Consider the following 23691-nt stretch of genomic DNA (forward strand, 5'->3'; position numbering starts at 1 on the left):
CGTAAAAACGGTTTAAGTTTCAAATACTCAATAATGCAGAAGATGCTATCTCCTTTTATCAGATTTTTAAATTGCACAAATTTTATCAAGTTAACTAATTTGACACCCTACCACCCCCCAGCCCAGAGAGACATTTGAAGAAATGTCTCATTAACCTAGTTGTAAAAAGCATGCCAAGATGAATTAAGCAACAAAGATTTTAATGAGGCATTTTTACTTTGCTGGAATTGCAGCGGACATCAGTTTTCATTTTTGTTGAATTAGTACAGTTCTTGTATTCTCATATGGCTCCAGAGCTTTTAAAATAACCAATAATAAGTACTACTATATCATTGAGGATTCTGAGCCAGACTGATATACAAGAGCACAAACAGTTCTCAAAGAGATAAACTTAAATTCTCCAGTGATTATATAATATAGAATTTAAATCTTTATTCTCCTGCAAGAAGTAAAAATAATTTCTGTCCTCAAAAGTCAACAACCTACCTATAAGAGGCTGGAGGAAGGTTAGGAACTCTTTTTATTTAAAAAGTCATTAAAACTCAACAAAGCAGGCAGGGTTTTTTTTGTTTGTTTTAAATTTTGTACTTGTCTTTCAAAGTTTCCCAGAATAGCAGCAATGACCTGCTGATTTCATGTCCTGTTTTGCAAAAGAACTTTTTGTCATCTTGTTTACATTTGGAAGACTTACAAACAAGTGGAGGAATTTAGCCGAATACACCTGAGAATCAATGACTCTGCCATACAGCGTGCTGCCAAACACACAAGGTAAAGCCTGTGGTCTATGGAGACCGATTTTGAGGTTTTCTCCCAGTTGCCCTCTGAGCTAGTCTTCTGAAGTGTCATTTATAAATAATGATTGGTAAAAGCGTTCTTAGGTAGCACTGTAATATCACAGTAATTATTATTACATTTACAACTCTTATATAAGGATAAAACAGTAATTGGGCTCAAGCTGAGGCAGGAAAGAAGCAAACAGAAGCAAAGGAACAAACTATGCTAAGGGGCTTTGCTTACAGCCTTACTTTCAACTAGTAACGTTCACAATATTTGGCCATAACAATTCCTTCCACAGCATAAAATGGGAACCAGTGTTACAGAAAGGTCTGCTATGTTATAACATACTACTAAAACCAAAATATTACATATGTGAGGCTTAGACAATCTTGAGCAAATTCCCAGGCTTTGACAAGAGTAGAAACTCTGTTATCAGACTAAAAGTGCAATTTGCCATTGAGACCTGAACCTTGAACAGCAATTAAAGAGATTAACATGGTCCAAACAGATATTTTCTATGGACAGATGTATCTGAGAGGAGAGGTCAACCACTTTGTTTTCACTGTACTGAGACTTAGCTGCAGGACTTCATATGCACAAGGATACCCAGATCGATTTTTGCTTTACAGTTCCTCTGTCTCTCTGCCCCTTACCCTCCAAGGAAACTTTCCACCACACCTAATTCTTTGAACAGACAGAGCAACCTTACACATAACTCTGAACATTGTGTTTATTCTTTGGCCTCTCAAAATGCCATTCCTCCCCACCTAATTTAGCTTTAGTACCAAGCCCAGCACTTGAGCAGGAACCAGCTGATGCCGTCCTCCAGCACAGCCCACTGCACACCACCAGCAGGGCCCTGCCGCCACCTTGAACAGCTCTGAGCTTGCTGCCTGAGCACACTGGGATAGAGCTGCCCCAGGACTGCCCTGTCTCAGCTTTGTATTGCCTACTATTTGCACTAGCCCGATGCCTTTACAAGATTAGGGAGGTATAGCAGTGTGGCAGAAGGGTTAAATCATGAGGTAACCAAATTACTTGTTCATAGCCTACCCTAGCACTCAAATCTTCTGTTAAGCACAACAGCATAGACTAACAAAGCTGGATGCAACACGTATCCCCCTAAAATAACCTGTCATAGCTTCTTAGGGACTTCCCTTGGCAGTTCATAGGGCAGCTTATTCCCATCAGCGTGCAGCTCCATTCTGGCTGAATCCTAAGGGAAGCAGCACGAGAGCAGAGGCTCCAGACTCACTTTATGGAGAAAAAAAAAAGTAGTATTCTTTTATTTGTGCAATGCCCAGAGTGTGGCAGGATGAGAACTGTGGGTGAAATCCTGCCCCTGGAACTTTACCACTCACTTTAGAGTTACCAGCAGGTTTTCCCAGAGCTTCATCCCCATACAGCAGCAAGATTAAACACTGAGAGACTCAGTAGGGAAAACTACTTATGTCTTCCATACAGCTCCATTAAAGCTAATGAAAAGACTTCCAGTGATTCCAGGAAATGCTTGGACAAAAGTTTTATGTGCCCTCTTGATGACCACTTAAAAAATATATATATACATACAGAATATGCCTTCATGGAGGGGGATAGAGAAATACAGCTTCTGCCCATGCTCCAAACTGGCCATAAACAAGCAATTCCGGTTAGAAGCTGCTCAAAGCTGCACAGCACCTGATTTAATATGCCATGTCTCTGAGCAGGACTTACTAGTTTGATGAGAGCCCCATCCTGGTGTCATTGTGCAGGTTTCTGACCACAACGGGCTCCCAGCCAAGGCAGGACGATGAGAAATGAGCTTGCATCTGCTTAAACCCGTCCACAGAAACATGCCCATGAACTAGCTGAGGTTCTAGATAGGCCGATACATTTGCTMTAACAGTCATTCTGGCCAGCAAAGATTTTAACTGAAATAATTATGTCAGTGACTGTTAAACCTGATACATTTTGTTGTAAAGAGACAAAGCTTGAGTAGACCATAACTAGAAATATATAATAGTGGAGTCTTCTTTCTATGAAACACAATGACTGTGGGGGGATGCTCCCAGCTTCCCCCCTCCCCCCCCCATATACATTTGGTGCCAGTTACGATACAAGTAGCCTGAATTTCTGTGTTTTACACTCCAAAAGGGAGGATGTCAAGGCTTTGAGATAAGGCCTGCTTGGGTCCCAGGACCTTGAGAGACAAAAGCCTCCTCTCATTGCTGGGGCAGTGTTAAGTGCTGTGGTCAGGACTTTCCCCTCCTCATCAGGACCCTGAGAGATAACACCTGCTTCCACTGCTGGGGCCCCCTTGCGGACTGGAATTAACTCCTTCCTAGCCCAGCTATGGGATCTCTCCTTGGGACCCCCACTGCAAGAGTCAAGCAGTCATTTACAGCCACTCAAACTCCTTTCCTCAGTGCTGAAGAGTGCGCGAGGCAGCTAGCCTGCCCTTGGGGGTGCTCGGCCACTCCCCCTCAACCCGTGACTGTGGGTGCGATGGTCATAACAACGACGGAGGAGTTGAACCCTGCGGCAGCCAAGAGCCAGCGACTGCGCCTGCGCGAAGGGAACTGCAGCTGGCCTAGCGACTCCACCGCCGCCTTCCCCTGAAGGGTACAAACAGGTTGGCCCCGGAGGCCGTCCTTGGCTCTTCGCAGGTGACAGCGGGTCTGCCAACTTGCGGAGCCCCTCGGGACCGGGACGCCCTCCCGCAGTTACTGCCCTGGGATTGAGCCCTGGGGCTGGCCGCTGAGGCAACGCATGGGTAAGATTAATCAGAATTGGTTTGCCTAGTTCATTCGTTTGGGTATTTACAGATAGTATAAATTAGCTATCCTTTTCTGTTTACTAAGTAGTTACTGTTAGCATAACTTTTAGTGTCATTAGAAATAAGTATTCTAGTTGAGCTGAGTTTCTGTTAATACAAATTCTTGCTTTGTACCATTGCAGCTTCTGTAGTAAATTTTGGTCTTTGAAGCAAGTTGTGGAGTCGTGCAGTAAATATCCTCTCCCCCTCCTCCCCTCCCTCGCGCCACACGAAACGCACACCGTCCAGGACTGTAAGATAGTCAGTCATCCCGCGACAATGACACTAAGAAAAATAAGAAATATAATATTATATTTTACAATATACCTTTGGAATAATTATTAATATTCAATAATTATTATTATTCAAACATGATGTCCAGAGAGCAATCATTCTATATCAATATCTATGGTTTCTTCTTTAAAGAATTGATTTGATAATATAATACTCATGAAACAGCTGCTCAGAATCACTGTTTCTCTCTGAGCACACTCTTTTGCATGCTACTTTGTGATATGGAAGCAAACTATAATTCTATTACACTATGTATTGAATAAACTATTGGTTCATTCTTTGGCAAAAATATGCAAATATTATTGCGCATTCTTGTAAAGATTATGAATACTGTTCAAAGCTCCATAGGTTGTATTGTAAAACAGAAAGCAATCAAGTGATGTAGTTCAACAGAGTTGTTATAAGTTAAGAAGAGAGGGAGCATGTTCCAGAAGCAATTGGGTGCCAGGCTTTATTTCATGAGATTCTACATTTGCATCATTATTACCACTATTTTTCTCTTGCTTTCTTGCCCAGTGCACCAACTTTATTCCCAGGTAGAGACACAGTTCTCTTTATGCATGTATCATCACCACCCTGCAAACAGCACGAGCAGGCTCAGTTCTATTAGGCCAAGCTGAGTTAGACCAGCTGTACTGCTGCTTCTCAGATAGCTTGTCTTTCAAGTACCAAAAAAAGAGGAAGCGTACATTGTAGCTGGCTATTGTTTCTTACAGTATAACACATTAGAGAAGAAAAACATAGGGAAATGGCTTGTAGCTGCACTACAGCTGATGAAATCATACCCACTTTCCTAAGCACTGTTGATGTATTATTCTCATCAGCACAACACATTGCCATCATCTCCTGGCCACTGAAAAAAAAGTTACCAGCATTTGTTGCATGGTCATTAAGGACTTGCATCTGTTTCTGTTCTAACAGCACTTCTCATAACAATTAGTTTCTTTGGCTGCTGTCTGGACTGTGCTCTTTGCACCTCGGCAGAAAATGCTATTAGAGCCTGGTCCTGTTCCCACTTAATTCAATAGACTAGACTTGAATTACAGCAATAAGCTTTTATAGTCCCAAGTTGCACAGTACAACAGGTTGGGGGTGGGGGGGGTCTGCTTCTTTAAAAAGGAGGAAAATAAAATAAAGGAAAAAACACACTAGGGTGTGTGGGGGAGAGGGATGGAGATCGTCAGTCGTTCATTACGTGTGTGCCATGTACCTACACAATGTCAACAACACAATGATGGTAATAATATTAACAACATACGTGCATACCTATTGTTTCTTAAACCAGCTTTTACTAGCTTTTTGCACATTCTCTCCTGGGTTCTTGGACAAACTGTAGGAACAAAGGAAAAAAGGATAGGCAGGCAGAGCACCAAGAAATGTCAAAAACCCCCACAAAAACAAAAAAAACAACAGTTCAGTTTTGTGGGGTGAAGACATGGAAGGGGATGCCATCTACACTGAAAGTAGAAAAGGGTAGCAAATAAAAAATTCTCTAGAATTCTATAGAATTAAAAGAAATAAAACTAGTGCTGCCTAAATGGAGTTTATACTATTGAAAAATCACCTGGGTAACTGAAGTGAGAGTCACAGCTCTGTGCCATGAGATGCTGCCCACGTGGCCCGAGCTCCATCACTGCTGCACTCCAGGCTAGCATGTCTCACAAGCTCAGCCCAGTGTCTCAATAAGCTGCAAGAACAAAACCATTCATACTGGGGAGACTACAAATTCTCACAGCTACACTCACTCTCACACTGCATATTTCAATACATAAAATCTAGTCGACTGCCTTTATAATGACAGGAAACAAAGACTACTAGAATGCAATTCAAAGAGCTGTAACAAGTTTTGCATCTTTGCATTTCATGAGGTTTTGTAAAAAATAAACTCTTTTCAGGTTCTAAAGTCTATGGGAACTCATCAGAGAGCAATTCTGAAAAGGGAGAAAATATTTGCATACATTTTTATACTTTTTCAGTTGACATCTTAGTTTATATAGAATTTTAAGGAATCTCAATATCTCAACAGTATGTAGCAAAAAAAGAGTCAGTTCCACCAGAGAATTTGCGTTAGATCAAAGAAATAATAAATCCCACCAACACAATTAATACACTAAATATTTATAACATATATGGCATCCCCAAAAGACTGGACCTTCTCTGTCTTCTCTTATCAGTTACTACTACAATACACTATAAAGAGTTTAACAGCTGTCATTTTGAACTAACCTTTAGAATATCACCATTGGTGAGGAATACAGAAATCTCATGCTTATCCCAATATAGCTTTTATACCACTTATTTTGTGTTTTTAGAAAAGCCCTGATCCTGATTAAGAGGAAGAGCAGACCTCTGGGACATTGAGGTCATACATTTGCCACATGAATACTGAAATCCAGCCCACACAGCTCTTCCTACAAGAACAGGCCAGAAAGATCCTGCAAGTCCAGTCTTGTATCCATTGATGAAATCACTTATGAAGCTAAGTATATATATATATGTGTGTGTGTGTGTGTACATATATATACGTATATATATGTACACACATCCCTTTTTCATTTTGGCAGGTGAATGTACCATAGCAAATTTTGAAAAAGAAAAAAAGAGGAATAATGTACTCATAGCACAGCTTTGTTCTATGCTTCACCATATCTACATAGTACACATTTCCTTTTTAAACCCTCTACTAGCTGTGGAGGTGGCCTCTTTCTCTTTCCCTGAGGAAATTAGAAGTAGATTTTTTAAACTTTGCAACAAAGTCTCAACATAAAATTAAAACAAATTTTCTTTTCTCTTTCTTTAGGTCACATTTTCAGGTTATTTTAATTCCACAACATTTGTTTGTCAGATAAGTTCACACTGGAATAGACATCATCTATCTGCTTGCATTAGTCACTTTTTTCTTAATTCTGTACAACATTAAGAGCAGAACAGGATTCACTCCAATTTGAGACAAATATTTCCATCTTTGAGGACTATGAGTTGTATTTTGATACACGCTACAGACCACAGCACATTTTGAAGAAAAATTCCCTAGTGAATCACAGAAATGATTTCTGCACCTACAAGTATGAGGGTGAGCAAGTATGAGAGTAAACAAGTTTTAAAATGTTCCCACTCAGTAGCGTGATTTCTCAGAGGATCTCATATCAACACAAAACAGATTTGAGATCTATTGTATGCTGCTTTCAATAGGAAATGGCTGTTCAGGTTCAGAGGACTGGGATATTACTAAAATTTAAAATCTTCCCAGTGAGACTTTACAGAAATGTTCTAGGCCGTATGTCGTTTGAAGAAGAGCTCATTAACTTGATAACTTAAAATTAAAACATTAGTCACTATGTAAAGAAAGAAGGGTTTTAACAACACGAAACAGGGCAGCTAGCAGGGGAAAGGCCGTACACAGACACTAAGGAGCTGGGAGCCAACAGCTCTTGTTCCTGCTGAGCATCTTCACCTCCACCAGCTCAGCCAGCCCTGATTCCCACTCGCCCTTCCCAAGGGCATTGGGTTCAGACTTCAGGAACCTGGATGGGCAGGGGCTGCTGTGATCACATTAGACAAAATTCCCCTGCAAGGCAACAGGTTAGAATAATACAGCACTTACAAGGAGATCCCTCAAAATGCCAGCACCTCCTTGACGCTACATGGGTTTGCTGACCCCAGGAAGGTCCTGCCTGGCACCCAAGAAGAGAGAGGGTCTCCTCTGTACTCCCCTCTCGCCACCCTGCTCCCCATCAGCACCCATAAGCCCACGTGCTTTCTTCTGAAAAGCCTCTCCAAGACACAGTCTTTTCCCCAAGAGCCCTGTTAGCTTTCACACCTAAACCTTCCTTCTGCTGTAGTGTAGGGTCCAGCCCTGTACTTTATTCAAAGCTTAGCAGCACTATATGTTTCAAGGCTTCGAACTGTGATACATCTTAGAAGCTCCTTTATCCTGCAGAATTTGAAAAATACAATAAAACCTCCAGCTCTGCTGTGTGATTTTCTCTCTATATTATCACACTGATAATGCAGATACAAAAGGGTGGCCCCAGTCACGGGGATGGATAGCTGATGGTATGAGGCTCTTCCCTCTATCATGGCTGTTTGCTGCTGCATACCTAATAAGTGATCTTTTTTTGCACCTTACATTCCTCAGCTGTAGCATAAGGCTAAATCTTTTTGCTCTTTCATCAGTGCTGGGAAGTTATTGCCATCTGTAAACTTCTTTGACATTCTTAAATGGAAGACACTATAGAAGAATAATATAGAAGTGAGAGAGRGAAAGTTCTCTGGATAAAAGTTAGAAACAGATTACAGAGATGATGAATATTTCCATCTCACAGAAAAACATTTAAATATTTTCCATAGGAGAATGCATTGATGTGTGTGAATATTCAAAAGAGAGGAATTCCCTTTCAACTTCATATGTCTGTTTATTAGTGAGCACTCTTTTAATGTTAGTATTAAAGGCTTTGAAGAGCAAGTGCCTACAGACTAACTGCATAGTTTGAAAAGCAGTGGCTAGGGACTCAGTGATTTCTGAACATGAGTGAACACCGACAGAAGAGATGAACGAGGGAAGGATTTGATTAAGGATGCAGGTATCAAACGTGATGGTTCATCATTCTAATTATGTTAATGGATCTAATGTGCTTCAACCTGTCAGTTGCATTTAAAACTAGCAAAACACGATGCTCATTCTCAAGGAGTGCATTTTCTTTCCCTCTGAATTTTAGGATGTTACAGTTCACAAAGCAGCAGTCATACGAAAAGCAGCAGGCAACAGCACGAGGGAAATGAAGAGCATCTGGCTACAACATAATTGCGAACTTAAGCAGTTTCCAGGCTACCATGCTCATGAACTGAACAGAGCTAGTGCTGTATTAAATAGAAGACGGGCCTGTTTTCCATTTGACTAGGAAACAGAAAAATTATATACAGCCAGAGCTCTGCAGAAAGGTCACCCTCCCACATACAACTAACAAAGTACAACCGAGAGCTAAGAGAAGCGAGGACTGGCAGGGCTGGGTGCTTGGGGGAAACAACCTTTGGTCTCCCTTTAACTAGACCCCCAGATCTAGAATTAAAAGGAGGCTGTGTATGAAGTGTTTTCAGCATGCAGGTGAGGCCTCTCTTGCTAGCTGAGGACCAGCATAACCAGAGCAATATATTCCCCACCCTTGAATCCTCAGTCTCTCCTGGCCTTATAGAGCAAATTGACATAAGCAGTGCTGACTTATTTTGGCACAACCTAACTAATGGAGATGTTTTAAAACAATTTTTAAAGTGGTTTACCATTTTTCCTGAATTGATAGAAGTACCTGCAGATCATAGTACTTCTTAAGGAAGAACTTCTGGAAATCACCTTTCTTTCCCCACCCCCACTCTTTTTACATGGCTGTATATTCTTAAACTGTCAGAAGTCTCAATGGGGCACCTACAGGAATAGGGATGGGGAAAGTAGGCATGCCCCTGTATAGCCAAATAGATACACACACACACACACACACACACACACACACACACACACTTTTTCTCTCCTCACCACATTTGTCAAGTCAGGGGCTTGAGTATCCTTCCAGTGCTATTCCCTCTTCTTCCTAGTCAGACGATGACAAAAGAAAACATCATCACATGATATGATTCCATGACATGAGACAAGAAACTTAGAGCACTGTCTTCCCTTATTTTGATATCACTAATCACATTCAAGAACAAGGGCAAGAAAAAAGTAACAGAGATTGAAGTATTTACAGCCAGCTTCTGTAAGGTTTGTTACTCAGAAACAATAGACTCTGCTGTTTGAGAAATAGTATCCGTGGATAAAGAAGGCTACACGTAAGAGAACAGGAGCTAAATGCTATGTGTGCTGACATAGATGAAGCTCATAGGTTAAAAATTGACAGTTTAAACTAATTACAAATTATCATCTGACTCCTTTTACATGATGGCAAACAGCAAAAGCCTGTAGTAGTGAGGTGCAAACTACACAGCAATGACAAAGTTGCACTGTTAGGGAAATATATGCAAGAGAAATCTCAAAGTTGCATAACAAACATTAATGCATGAGAAAGTTCTACAGCTATGCAACGCAACCAAATAAAGAGGGCAATATTATCACCCATTGTCCAGATGGGGATGGTAAAAGTGACCTTGAAATGTTAATTAGATTAGAGAGACTACAAGGGCAGGAAACACCATAACAGTTGGAAACTTCAATGACTCTCAAGCAGACTGAACAGTGTCAGACTATAATAGAAGAACTACAGTTTCAGACACCATAGATGACTGGTTCTGGAGGAAATACACAAGTGGGACAGAAACTCTTGATCTAGGGTTGCACAGAATGTGGTTCAAGATGTAGTTCTCATAATATAATGAAAAACAGATCCAGAGAGGATCCCAAAAGATTGTCTAGTTCACCTTTCTGTCCAGGACAGGCTTAGCCATATATATACTAATCCTACCAGGTGATTTTCCAACCTGCTTTTAAATACATCCCACAAGGAAGACTAAAGTAAGGCCTTCTCAGATAACCTGTTGAAAAAGCCCTTCATACCACCAGCAAGTTTTGCTTAAATTATACGCCAAACATTTCTTCCTGTAAATTGTTTTTTGTCCTGTCTAGCTGGATATGAAGAGCAGATCCCTCTTTGCAGCACACCTATGTCCTTGAAGAGTTAGCGATCCCCTCCATTTCCTCTATAACTTGAACAACTCCAATCCTTTCTCCCCACAGGTCCTGTTTTATAGACTTCTGATTATCCCTGTTCCTCTCCCTTTAGCTTTCCACAACTGGTCCACACCTTTCTGGAACTACAATACCCAAAACGCAGTATTCAAGCTACGCAGATGAATTAGTTTCTATCAGCACTACTCAACTTATACTTTTCACATTATGTTTTCCTTTTTTCACAACACATGACACTGTTGACCTGTGCTCAGTCCAAGACCCAATACGATTCAGTTTCTTCTCTAAAGAGCTGCTGACTAGAGGTTCCCCACTCCATAATGGAGTGGATTCATTTTGCCTAAATTTCATACTTTGAATTTGTTTCTATTTGTACCTTAAATTTCATACAATATTTTGATTGTCAAGATGACTTGGAATTCTAATTCTTGTCTGCAAATTTGCAGTCTCTTACAGCTTGACTTCATCTACAAGTTTAATACTCTTTAATTGTAATGATCTATCCCTCATTAAGAAAAATATTAAATAACATCAAGAAAAAAACAAAATCAACAGAGCTTGTATGAAAGGACCTTATGTCTCACAGATCCACTAGAGTTCTCAGAAGGAATCCACCAGTGCGTAAACAGGGCTGTTCCAGTTCATTTAATATATTTCAGTTTACAAAAACTTTGTCAAGTCCCCCACCAAACACTAAGAGACAAAAGGGAAGGTCCACTCATTCATAATAATTGTGTATAAGCTAAGAAAGAAAAGGTAGGAAATAAGGTGCATTTTCAGAAGAAAGGAAGGCTACCCCTGGAGTCTGTGCCAAGATTTGTGCCAAGTTTGTGCTGTTTAACATATAAATATGATCCAAAACAGGAAATGTAAAAGCAAGATTGAACAGCAAGATCTACTGATGAAACAGCTTCTTCAGAATAACCAGAGCAGAAGGTAACTGAGAAGAGTTGAAAAAGGGTATCACTATCACTAATGGATTGACTAGTGATAAAATGATGGGTGAAATTCTGCACCAATAACTGCAAAGTACTGCGCATGGGGAGCCATTATCTCTCAGGAAAGAACTTGAAGTCATTTTGGACAGTTCTATTTAAATGTAAGATCAGTACTTAGCAGCAGTCAAAAAGGCAACTAGAACATTAAGAAGTATTAGAAAAGAAATCGAGAACAGAAGAGAAAATATCATTGTGCCACCATGCAAATCTTCAGCTCGGCTTCATCCGATTACTGTGCACAGTTCTCAAAAACATCAGAAAAGAGCTTCCTGTCAGAAGGCTCGCGTAGAGCTCCAAGAGCTACTGTGAAGGGTGGCACCAGCAACCAGTTACATAGTGGCTCCTGGAGGAAGGGAAGATAGATTAGGATCCTCAAGCCTAGAAGAGGAATAACTGAGGGAAAAAAATGGTACATGAGTGGTATCAGAAAAGACAAACAGGGAATTATCGACTGTTTTGATTAACACAGAATTTGAGAGGCACCAAATGAAGTTTACAAGTAATGGCTGTAGAAAAACAAAAGGAAGTCCTTCTCCCCAGTGCACAATTAAATAGCAGAATTTGCTGCACAGGATATATCAGAGGAAAAATATATAAACAGTTTTAGTGTGCCTACAGAAATTCATGAAAGAACCATCAAGAACTATCAAAACATGTAATTCAGATGCAAACTCCAGCTCAGGAAATCTTTAAGCTACAAAGTGCTAGAAAGGCACCCTTGGGAAAAAGTATCACTGGAAGCTTGCCCTGCTCATATAATCTTCTAATGCATCCTTTACTGGCAAGCATCAGAATAGGACAGTGGACCAGGGGACCTCTAGTGTGACCAAGGACAGCTGTTCTTTGTTCTCGTGAATCACTTGTGAACAGATTTGCATTTGTTATTTATAGAACAGATATTCACAGTTACCTGCTTCACAGTCCATGCCAACAGATTTCCTCCTATGGACTTTTGTAGCTCTTAGTGACACAAGACAGGTCATTAGGGTCACATACTGTCCAGACTGTAAAAATAGGGAAATACCAAAGCAAAAATAAAGAAGGAAAGAAAGAAAAACACAATGTTTTTTCCACATATTGCAGCATCTAATCACATGTCAATGTGAATATGAATTAGTTGCATGAAAACACACAATTCCCCAAATGTTAACACATCTCAAACCCCAATAAACAGGACTTTTCTAGAAAGGAAAGAAAAAGAAATCATAATTCTTGGTATTATTCTTATGACTTAGTTGGGGTTCCACAGAACAATACTCCTGTCAGTGCAGAACGCCAGGAGTGTCTTTTTTTAAGCATAAATATAACCAATAAGCCAAGCCATGTATTACCAGTTAAAATGACAGTAATGACTGCCCCAAAGCCCAAATGAATTTCCCTTCACATGGTCGCATGTTCGTGTGTAACTCATCTTGCAAGTCTTGTTCTCTCTTCTTCTGGGTGATGGGAATCTGTGGCCTCCTTGATGGAATTTAGCTGTCCCTTCGGTTTTGCTACTACTGCACTTCATATGAACAAAACAACAACAAGAGAAAACCTACAACACTGATCATGATCTGCAGAGAAGGAGCTGTCATAAGCAGACTGACCTGTACTTTGCATTTGGAGCAAACATTCACTGTTTTCCAGTCCTCACTCAACTTTTGTACGATGTTGCAGCAGTTGTGAAGTGAGATGCCTCTCATTACTACTACATCTGATTCTTTACATCAGGAACAGATGCAGTCTCTTCGAAGTCCCTGCACAGATAAAGGAATGCATTAAAAGGAACCCATTTCTTTTATCTACCCTTAGGAGAAAGAGAGCAATGGAGAAAAGAAGCTCTTCTTTTATTTGTCAGTATCATGGGACAGGAGACACCTGAACTAACGAAAGAAACCTGATGTCAGTTGGCCTACTTAGAGGAGAGAATGACATGAAACAATTTCAACCAGCCACACCTCCTGTCTTCCACGCATTTGCCACATTAAAAGAACAGCTCCTGGGAGCAGGAAGAGAAATTAAGCAACATGGGCTGTCTTAGAAGGGCTTTACACAGTGATTTCTTTTTTTGCTTTCTGAGTCACAGGGCACTGAGTAATACTGGGCTACTGCCTCTTGGATGTTCAATTCACCTGCAATAGGAAAGGTATGAGCCACAACAAATATCTGCACCAGCTAGGTGTGGAGTTACTGACCATGCCTACTTCCTTCTAACATGCCATCAGGGTGAGCCCGTGGCTTTTGGAGCACACTGAAATATCGCTCTCAACACACAAACATTGGTCTGAGTTGGGGCAGTTCACCACATACTTTAACTGAAAGTTGCCAGTGTAATGTTTAAACCGACATAGCATAAATGCAGCTGAGGTTTCATGATCACAGTAAGTCACCTAGAAATAGTCAGGACTGCAGCAAGAGGCTGCTAACAAACCCTTTTATTCACTTAATTTTGCTACATACATGCATTCTAGTCTCCCAGTCCACTATTTTTCTCATCCTGATTTGGTGTTACAAATTTCATCCTTAATTACACTGCACTGCTTCTGCCAGAGATGCCAGACACCAGGAAGATCTCCAGTAACTGAGGTCCATTCGAGGAGAACCCAAACAGCAGCTCCAGAGTCCCCTGCACACACAAAGCGTGAAGAGCCAGGTTACAAAGACTTTGTTCTGGGCAGGGTGCAAGCTTCAGAGCACCCAAATCTGGATAAGTGCTATGTCCCCAGAGGAACATCAAATTTCAAAATAATCTGAATTACTGCATGGACTTTCAAGATCTTAGAATAGGTGACCTTTTAAACAGACAGCAGTTCACTGTCTTAGCTGTAGCTGAGCTGGCACACTGCTATAATTCTTTTAGAAATAGAGAGCAGCTAAAGAGTATTGAGGCTTGACTGGCTTCATGTTCAGTTAATGATAAAGGCTGCTGGTTCATTAATCTTCCGGGTGACACAAACTCTACTGCTGCAGACCAGGCTGCCATTTAAAGGCCTTGGGCTCAATAGTCCTCTGGTGAGTACCTTCACTTACCTTGGTGAACCTGAGGTGCCACAACCAAGGGCTGCAAATGAAAGCAAGGGCTGCAGGAACATGAAGAGAAGAAAGCGGTGAAGATGGGGCCGAGGAGAGGAGGTGGAAGCTACCTCAGCAGGGAAGCCCGGCCTGAAGGAGGACAGGGCTCTTCTCACCAGCAGTGAGAAAGATCCAATGGGAAAATCAACAGTAGAGTCATATAATCAAAGGCTGCTAAAGCAGCAGCGCAAGGCAGAGGCGCAGGACCAGGTTTTGCCAAGCTGCGCCTGGAGGACGCTCAGACATCGGCTGTTCAGAGGGCAACGCCGGACCCAGCAGGCAGTCAGGCCAGCGCTAAGAGGAGAAGACCTCCTTTAGCCCTTGACAGCTGTTTGCCCATTTTTTCTAGTATCAAACCATGCTTGAGGAGGATGCAGCCCAGGGGAGGAGGGAAGGAAGGCACAATAAGGAGATAGGGATGAGAAAACTAAGAGGCAGGCAATGGCAGCAGTCACTTGTACTAAGGTTTGCCATGTGTTTTTGTATTAGATTTGTAATATTTCCATCAGACTACAAGCCCCAAGGCTCAGCACAAAATACATCAGCAGGCAGTTTGTAGACATAGAAGGGATTACCAGATACAACTGCTTTTTGAGATTGGGCTTGTTTCCAGGTACCTCAATGATTATTTTCAGGTCTGTTAATGACTTCAGTTGAATTTCTGGTCTAGTTTCAGCAGTAGCAGCCCAAACCCCCATCTCAATCTCAGAAGCACAAAAATATCTCCAAGTTACATTACAACAGCCCAGCTCAGGGACTGTTTATTTGCACTTGAATCTTCTACATGCAAGGAAACTTAGGTTTAATGGGCCTTAATCGAATACAGACTATCAGTGTAGGGTAAAGTAGCATGATCTGCTGAAACGTCTGAGCCACTGTCTATCTCAGGAACAGTATAAGTGGTTTCACCTTGTCAGGTCTTATTATAGTAAGGAAAAGCTACTGAAYGCTAAAGAAATATTCTTGACTTACGCTTTTATCTTGCCTATTTGTTGTGCTCTCTGTCTCTCATCTGCCATCATCTTTAATGTGCCTTTTAAAGCTCAGTATTTAAAGATCTCCTACTTTCTTCAACACTTGCGTGCTTGACTAACATTTCTACCCATAATAGTGTATTGCCATTTGCTTCTGACAGCAGATACCAGCATGAAAGGGATATTCCACTCTCAAGGAACCGGATCACAAGATAAAACTGAACAACCCATGGTTGAAGTCAAAACAGATTTCCATAAGCTGCATTTTAACCAGTAATATTCTCAACTAGAAATGCAATTTGAAAACTTAGCATGTATGCATATGGCAAATTTGCAGTTCTACTAATATACAGGTATATGTGGTACATATCTTACCTTGAAAAGGAACTTATTGCAAAGTTAAAGTACACATTAAAAAGCATTTTTCTTGAGAAATGAGCACTGTCTCCCATGATTGCACTATATGGCAGGCACCATTCCATTCTGAAGATTAGGGAGTTTTCAACAACTCTGAAGAAGTTTAACAACTTTAAGAAAGTTCCACCTTTTGCCAGTTCCAAAAGCACCTTAAGAAAACAGTACTTCAGCCTTCATGCTGACTTCACTTTTTTTTTAGTTGCATGCTCTTGTATCACTGCTGACTCCAGAGGTGACTGACAGCTCACAGAGACCAAACCTTTTTTTTTCCTCCTTGAAAAAGAAAACAAAAAGAAAGGAAACAAATGTACAAGAAATTAAAATTCAGAGTCAGCCCTTTGAAAGTCTGATTCTTTAGTAAAGTCTAAGTACCATCTGTAACCCTTTTGTTTCTAATATATACTGTTGTTGCTGAGGGATTTTTTTGTTCCTGTTTGCCATTAGAATTTATAATCACAATGCAGAGACAAATTTATTATGTGCTGTGATGTATTAGTAGAGGTTGCCCTTAAGATCTCATTGGCTTAGATAACATCACCTCAAGATTTACACAGTCTTCCTTATACATTGCATAGAGAATACAGAAAAGGAGAAGATATTATTTATAGTCCAGTAACCAAAGGTCCTTGGAGCTGTACAGTCGTACAAAGCAACCCCACCTCAGCAGTCTGGATCCTGAAAAGACAAAATGCAAGCGACTGCTGGGAGGAAAAGCCAACAAAAGCAGGAACCGTTCAAATAAAGCGAGCGGAGCAACAACAGGCATAGCATCTGCTGCTGCTGGTGTTAAATATAGCCCAGGGCAAGCTAATGTAACAGCAAAATCTAACAAAATCGACACCAACTAAAGTTTAGAAAATGCATGCAGGAAAGGGGGGAGGGAAGCAGAGGGGGGAAGACAAAATGTCCTGAGACGAACAGAAAAGGCAGCTTTTGTGCCCCCACGGCCCCAGGCTGTCTCTGTCCCTGCTCCCTCTCACAGGGTGACTCCCAGCCACGTGCCAAAACGGGGATTTGCCGCTGTGAGGGGCAGCTCCGAGTGGCCCTTCTTCCCCCCAGTTCCCAGGGCAATGTTATCGAAGCTAAAAAACAGATTTAAGGGTCGCCTCTTGCCTCAGCATCACAACCACAAACAGCAACGACTGGCTGGGGGCAACGGGACCCTCAGCACCAACAGCACAGAGGGAGGCAAAGCCACCCGTGTCTCACAGGGACCGGAGGGGCTGGATTTGGGCTAAACCCATAAATACCCTTGGCAGAGGATATTTGGGACTGGCTCCTTATTAAAAAGTATCCCACAGCTTCTGTCTCTCTCATGAGTAATACCACACCTGGCAGACAGGTATGGAACTTAACAGGAGAGCGAGCACACGGGGGCAGAGTACAGGCAGGGGAACGGAGGGATTTCTTCCTTGCTCAGACACACGTTTGCTCTACGACCACAGTCAGCACCACTCTTCTGTTGCGTTTCATTTAACCTCTCCATAAAAGAGGGAGAGTTGCAGGCACAGCCTGCCRCATGGACAAGCTAATCTGCTTATTATTTTTAAAGCTGAGTGGGCAGAAGGCAATATCAAACTCCAGGGTGTATATTATATGAACTAATTCAGTAGTTCTCCAATAACTGTCTTACTAGAAGAATTTCTGTGCTGGAGCAATGTTGCTAGCAATTTGCAATTCCCCCAGAATATATTTATATGGAAACTGAATCCTTGCCTTAAATCATTGTCAAGAAGAAACAAAATATACATTTACTGGAGCAAATGCATGTAAAAACTGGAACAAATTAAAATAATAGCTATGTACAAACAAGGACTTTAAACAACTTGCAGTATCACTTCTTGCACAGAAGCAGCTGGAGCTGCATAACCTTGAATCTGTATTTGTACATAGCAACAGAAGTGAATTTGACAGTCAGTTCTAAGTATTTACATTCTGTGCTATCAGCTTTTTAAACATAAATGCCTCAATTTTACCACTCATCTTGTATAAAAGTAGCCTAGAAAAGATGGAAATCTGGTTTCTGAACCTCTTTGCCCTTGACCAGCAGTGGAGAGCTGGAGCACAGATAGTCTCTCAAGGACGGACATTAGAGTTTACCAAGAGAGGGAAACGGAGGAGAAGGAAACACTCCCTGTTCTCCTTCTAACCCCTGCACTTACTGGTGGACAGTCCGACCCTTTTGGTAGCTTGTCTCTGCAGTGAGGACCAAGATCGCTGCCCTCCTTTCCAGAGCAGGCCCTCTGCTATCATGTGTCACAGCTGCTTTCAACCACTGTACTGGGCTGTGGTCACCTGGAGGGCTGAGTACCATTCCTGCTGGGTGTGGGAAAGGCAAGGAAGAAGAGCAATTCATTGCTCTAAATTCACTGGACTGCTAGGCTCACTTCAAATGGAAAATTTTCAAGGATGTGCAGTCAGAAGGATGCTGTTTCGCAGCCCTGAGTGGTGCACGAGAGCATTGCAGGTGCAGGGCAGAGCCCACAAGCGCGGGAAGCCGCAGAACAGAGCGGCTGCTCCCGCTGCGGCCTCCCACACCCTTCCCTGCTGCCTGGGGCTGCCCTGGCCTTTCTGCCCACCCAGAAAACATCAGTCCGGGATTGGGATTTCCCCCCCTTCAAGTCACAGGAAAACGCAAGGTTTCTTGTGTTTGCAACCAAACTGAGCTTAAATCCTCCCACCCAACATGCACTTGCAAACCAGCCTTTGGAAGGGTTTCCAAGCGGGCCGTTGCTCCGGTTACAAATGAAATGAGCATGCCTTCCACGCCAGTCCTCTGCCGAGCCCCACTCCGGGGACAGCGCACCAAAACTGCCTGCAGCACCCTGAAACTGTCTGCCTGGGGCCGTCCCAGCAGTGTACTGATCCACCAAAAGTCAGACTGAAAAGAGGGCTTCCCCACACCGCCTGCTTTTGGTCCTATTTGATCCTATTTGGCTTCTTTTGTCCTATTGCGATTCTCTGTGTGTCACAGAGTCGGTTCTAACGCAGGAAGAAGGATGCCCATCTTCACGCAAGGAGGATGGAGGCTGTCGCTAGACTGCAGGGCTCGCCAAAATTGCACAGTTCACACTTGGGTTTTAAGAATTGAAATCCCGTAGCATGAAACTCAACAAAATATTGCCCCTCTCCCCCTCTGCCAAACTGGCAAATTGCATGTAGGCTATGCAGAACCGGGGGGGGTGAGGGGGGGGTTGGTTTGCCTCTTTTTAAACATGCTAACAGCAACTGTTACAGAGAGAAAATACTTTGGGGGGAACAATGGCTATAAAAAAAGCTCATGGTACCAAGTCAGATGAGAGAGGCTACTTATGATTTTGTTTCTCTTATTGTTAGCACAAATTAAAACTGCCAAACCTACATTTTTCCCTCTAACTAGGGGAAAAAGCCCCAAGTAACTGGAGTCTGGAACCTCGCACAAACCTCTTAGATCCCCTGTGGATTTCTTGATAGAAAAAACAGGGTAAAAATTATGTTAACTCCCCCCGATGGCGTCAAGAACAAACCTATTGTTAAAAATACGAGCAGCAGACTGGGGATCTCCCCAGTCAGCAGCATGTGTCTTCCAGGCGAGAGGAAAACTCCCCGTAAGGCAGACAGGGAGTCTGAATTATTAAAGCTGAAGGAATAATCTACTCAGACTGATCAGAGTGGGGCTCTTGCGAGGGCTGGTGGGGTTTTTCCACTGGCAGGCAGACTACAGCGTACATGAGCTGCATTTAAAACAAGCACCATCGTATTTCCATGTTGCTTTCTCAAGCAGAATTTCTACTGCCTCAAGTATTTTCCAAAAAAACAAAAACAACAACAGAACACCCTACTGTTAGAGATGATCAAAAAAATCAAATGAGAAAATGGAATTAGATCCTCCTGAGAATATAATGCAATTTCCCCACCACTTCACTGTTTCCACAGGAGGAATTCTTTTTAATTATAAATAATTGCACCTAGGAGTGTGTAATGCAGCAAAATGAAAATCTATGGGCACAGGGTTTCCCAGGCAACCTCTTATCAATGGCCTGTTTCTAGGTGATACCATTCTCTACCCTATAAAACCTTGAACAGCCTCATCTGTCACAAACCAAAGGGGGGGGAGGGGAAGAGAAGCAGAGGGAATCTCCCTAACAAGGGATTCATTCAAATATATGAATGCTCTACAATTATTTTGATTCCTAGGACTGATTTTTTTGAGCTATTGGCTTGTAAATGCTTGTTGTAGAGCAGCACATTTGAGCATGAAAGGAATTTATTATCCTCAAAACTATTTTTGGTCTCCTACAGAAAATTTTTTACATTTAAAAAAAAAGTTTCCTGGCATGCCTGTGGAATATTTCTGGCTGATTTTGTAAATCAGTTGTGTCACTCACGTTTAGTGTGACTTTCACCTCCTGAGGTTTCACAAGAGGAAATGCCAATCCTGCTGCTGATTCCGTTATAAAATCAAATCACTTGAATTGGAAACTGCCTTGAAGAGCCAGGCATCAGGAAAAAAAACAATGCTGAATACTGCAAATCTTTTCTCTCCATATCAGTTGCTTTGTTTCTAAATTTTGCAGGATGGAGAGCACAGAAAGATGCTTGGGGCTGTGCTCTTGCACGCCAGCTCCACATTGTGTTACTAGAGCAGGCTGGAAGCTGTGCAGGAGCTGAAAGCATATGTTTTAGGTAAGCATTTATGTGTCACCAAGGTGCCTCCTTATGTTGAGAAAACAAATTAAAAGCCTTCAGTTGCTAAACCTAAAGGCTTTTCAGGTAGTTCAAACACTGCAGGTGATGAGCTTCCCCTCCTTGCTCTCAAACAACTTGCAATGAAAATTCTCTTGCAAATGTTTTCAGCAACCGCATTGCCCCCTCTTCTTGCCTGCCAGCTCCGCTCCCTTTCCATGCCYCTTTCCTCTTCTGTATGTGCACCTACGTGAAAGACCAGCATCTGGATCAGTCCTATCGAGGCAGGAAAAGGGGATGAGCCTGTAAATCTAATAACAAAGCAATCACTAAGAGATCACAAGCATATTGCAGGAGCCATCTTCCAACCATCAGCCCGCTGTGCTAACCACTCGAGGTCCTCTGTTGCAAGGAGAAGGAAAAACATGTTGTCTTTTTTCCCCTTGTGAATTCTGTTCCCCTGCTACAACTAAGAAAACCCACCCAATATCTCCCAGCACACGCACAGAGGGAAACAGATCCTTTGTTGTCCTTTACTGTCACCTCAATATGGCAAAACAGTGGTAGCCTATCATTTTGTGCACCCTGCTTCTAGATTCTTCCCTAATGTAATTTAGATTGGAGTTACAGTAAAACATGGGGCCCAGAACCTGCAGATCACTAATAATTAGCAAAGAGGTAAAGAATAAAAACTGATGCCAATAAAATGAAAAGGTCAAAGCTGACTCCTTATTTTGAATACTAAACAGATAAGCACTGCCTGGATACGTTCAAATGCACTTCCATGGTTTTGCTGCAGCTTCATTCCAAGTTTTACAGTAAGGTCACAAAGTTAAAATACTGGAGAGAAAGAAAACTTCAGCTAGCTTTGGTAACAGTACTAACAGATAAACAGCAAGAACAAAGCTTTACAGTCTTTGATGATGGTTTACAAAAACTTACTGAGGTAGAGTTTTTTGAGACTAACAAAATAATACCTATTAAGAATTACTTAAAATTTACAAAAAAGATTGCTTTTATTTTGTATCCAGATCAAATCATATGATGCAATTTAGTCCAAATATTGTATTCTTTTTTGGCTATAAGTAAACATCAGAACACGTATAGATAGCAGCAGATGCTTTGCGACTAAATCGGAACAGAAGACAAAGAAAATCCATTTGGTCTTATCTACAAGAGCTGGAGGGGATTAGCCAGCATTGTTATTTCATAAAAGTTATCCTAGAACATTTAATCCACTTCACAAAGCTAACTGATCCAGCCTCTGATCAGTTTTTATTCCAGAGCAGTGCATCTGGATGGAAAAGCATGCTGGAAGAACTGTTTCAGTGTTGCTTATTCTACAATGGTTGGCTGGCCAACGTGTCATGGAGGTAAAGCTCCAGACAAAAAAGAGAGAGCGTACAGTAGGAACGATTGTAATCTCTTCAATATGATGTGTACTACAGAGCAGAACCATTTTCAATGGGAAAACATTGCCTTCACGGGCATATTTCAATGCCACAAGAAGCCTCGCCAGCATGAATGCCCTACCACTGCGAGAAAGTCAGAGCACCACGGGACTCTCCTACCTGACGTGCCCATGCAAGGCAGCACAACACTATTCTTTTTCAAGTTTAGAACCACATAACCAAAATATGTGAGCACTTCGGTCAGATGTGCAAAACATAATAGATGGTTGAGAATTCCTGCAAAGGAACAAACGGCTCGCGGGATCAGTAACGGATTTTGATGTGCAGAGCCCTTTACCTTTGTATCACTAGTTCAAAGCTGCCCAATATCAAAAGACACAGAGGCACTGTCGTCTGGCAGCAATTACATGAACTGCGTGAAACGAACTGGTGTTTTCATTCCAGTTGCAAAGAAAGTGGCCTTCTCAAACCCACAATTCAGTAGCTGCAAGATATAGCGCAAGGACTCTGCTCCCAGTGAGCGGAGGGCCTACATTGCCCTCTCGCTACATTTTGGGATTTTCACCAAAATAGGAGACTAGTTACTGGTTTCACCACCCTGCTGTAGGCTGTCCCTGTTCTGATAATCCTGTTATGATAATCCCACCATTTCAACAATAGCAGAAAAAGAACTTTATGACTGTGATTTCTTATTAGCAGTTTTAGCCAGGATAGCCTGAAGAGACCCAAGCAACAGCAGTTATTATTGGCACTAAACTCTGGCACTAGAGCGTTGTTAATGGCCATTTCAAATACTAAAGTTAACCTAGTGATCGAAATCTCCTTTCCCGCTAAAATAGGATCAGGTAAATTTTGAGAACTCAGATTCCATTCAGCAAACGTCACCAGCACACTTAACGGGCTTCAGCATTTTATTACTTTACAATAAAACCCAGAGCAATATCAGTATTCTTGAGACCAACCCTGCCAGGGTTTGAGAGAAGCAGAGCTGTTTTCCAGAGGTTAAGAGCCTGAGCCTCAAAGCTTAAAGTCTGTTTTCTCCTAATGCTTCATAATAAGACAAAAAGTGTGGCATAATTAAATAAATTAAAAATGAGCTTTCTATCAAGGGTAAACAAAACAAACCTAAAATATTACCATAATTACAGCTGATCTGCTTTCATTTTAGACACAGAATCTGCAGGGTTACTAAGTGGCAGCATTAAAAAGCTGTAAAACTAAAAAGATATTATAGAATTCAGTCACTTACAGAGGCAATATAATTTTCATATATAAATATGAATAATATTCTCTCAACCAAAGCCTACTTTTTAATACAGAAAGCACAGCTGAAAGCTTATTTTTCTGAAAATGTAACAGACTTTCCTTTATGGAGTGAGGACATTTCAAAGGTTATTAGAATTTTCAAAAGGACTTAATGGAATCAGATGGTGGATTTAAAATGTTTACTTGCAAAGGGGAATGTGCTAGAAAGTGCGGTTTCATTGTCAATAAGTTATGATTTCTGGTTAGTAAATAACCTGGATAGAAGTGGAATCGTGTTAAAAGCTTCTCTCACCAGCACTGTTAGGGCTTTGTCCTCTGCAAGCGATTAATCCAGGTAAGCCGAGACACAACCTCCCACCTCTCCTGT

General features: G+C 41.7%; 1 long non-coding RNA gene across 1 annotated transcript; it reads right to left on the reverse strand.

The window, feature by feature from the left end:
* Nucleotides 1-3987: 3987 nt before the first annotated feature.
* LOC112963122 lies at nucleotides 3988-23691 on the reverse strand. Its single transcript, XR_003252498.1, has 8 exons — nucleotides 23617-23691; nucleotides 15940-16254; nucleotides 13979-14144; nucleotides 13126-13275; nucleotides 12447-12540; nucleotides 9393-9447; nucleotides 5430-5552; nucleotides 3988-5195 (listed from the first exon to the last, which is right to left on the reverse strand). It is a non-coding gene; the product is annotated as an uncharacterized LOC112963122 (long non-coding RNA).

This window comes from Apteryx rowi, unplaced genomic scaffold, assembly GCF_003343035.1.
Source record: "Apteryx rowi isolate R43461 unplaced genomic scaffold, aptRow1 scaffold_161, whole genome shotgun sequence".
Lineage (NCBI taxonomy): Eukaryota > Metazoa > Chordata > Aves > Apterygiformes > Apterygidae > Apteryx > Apteryx rowi.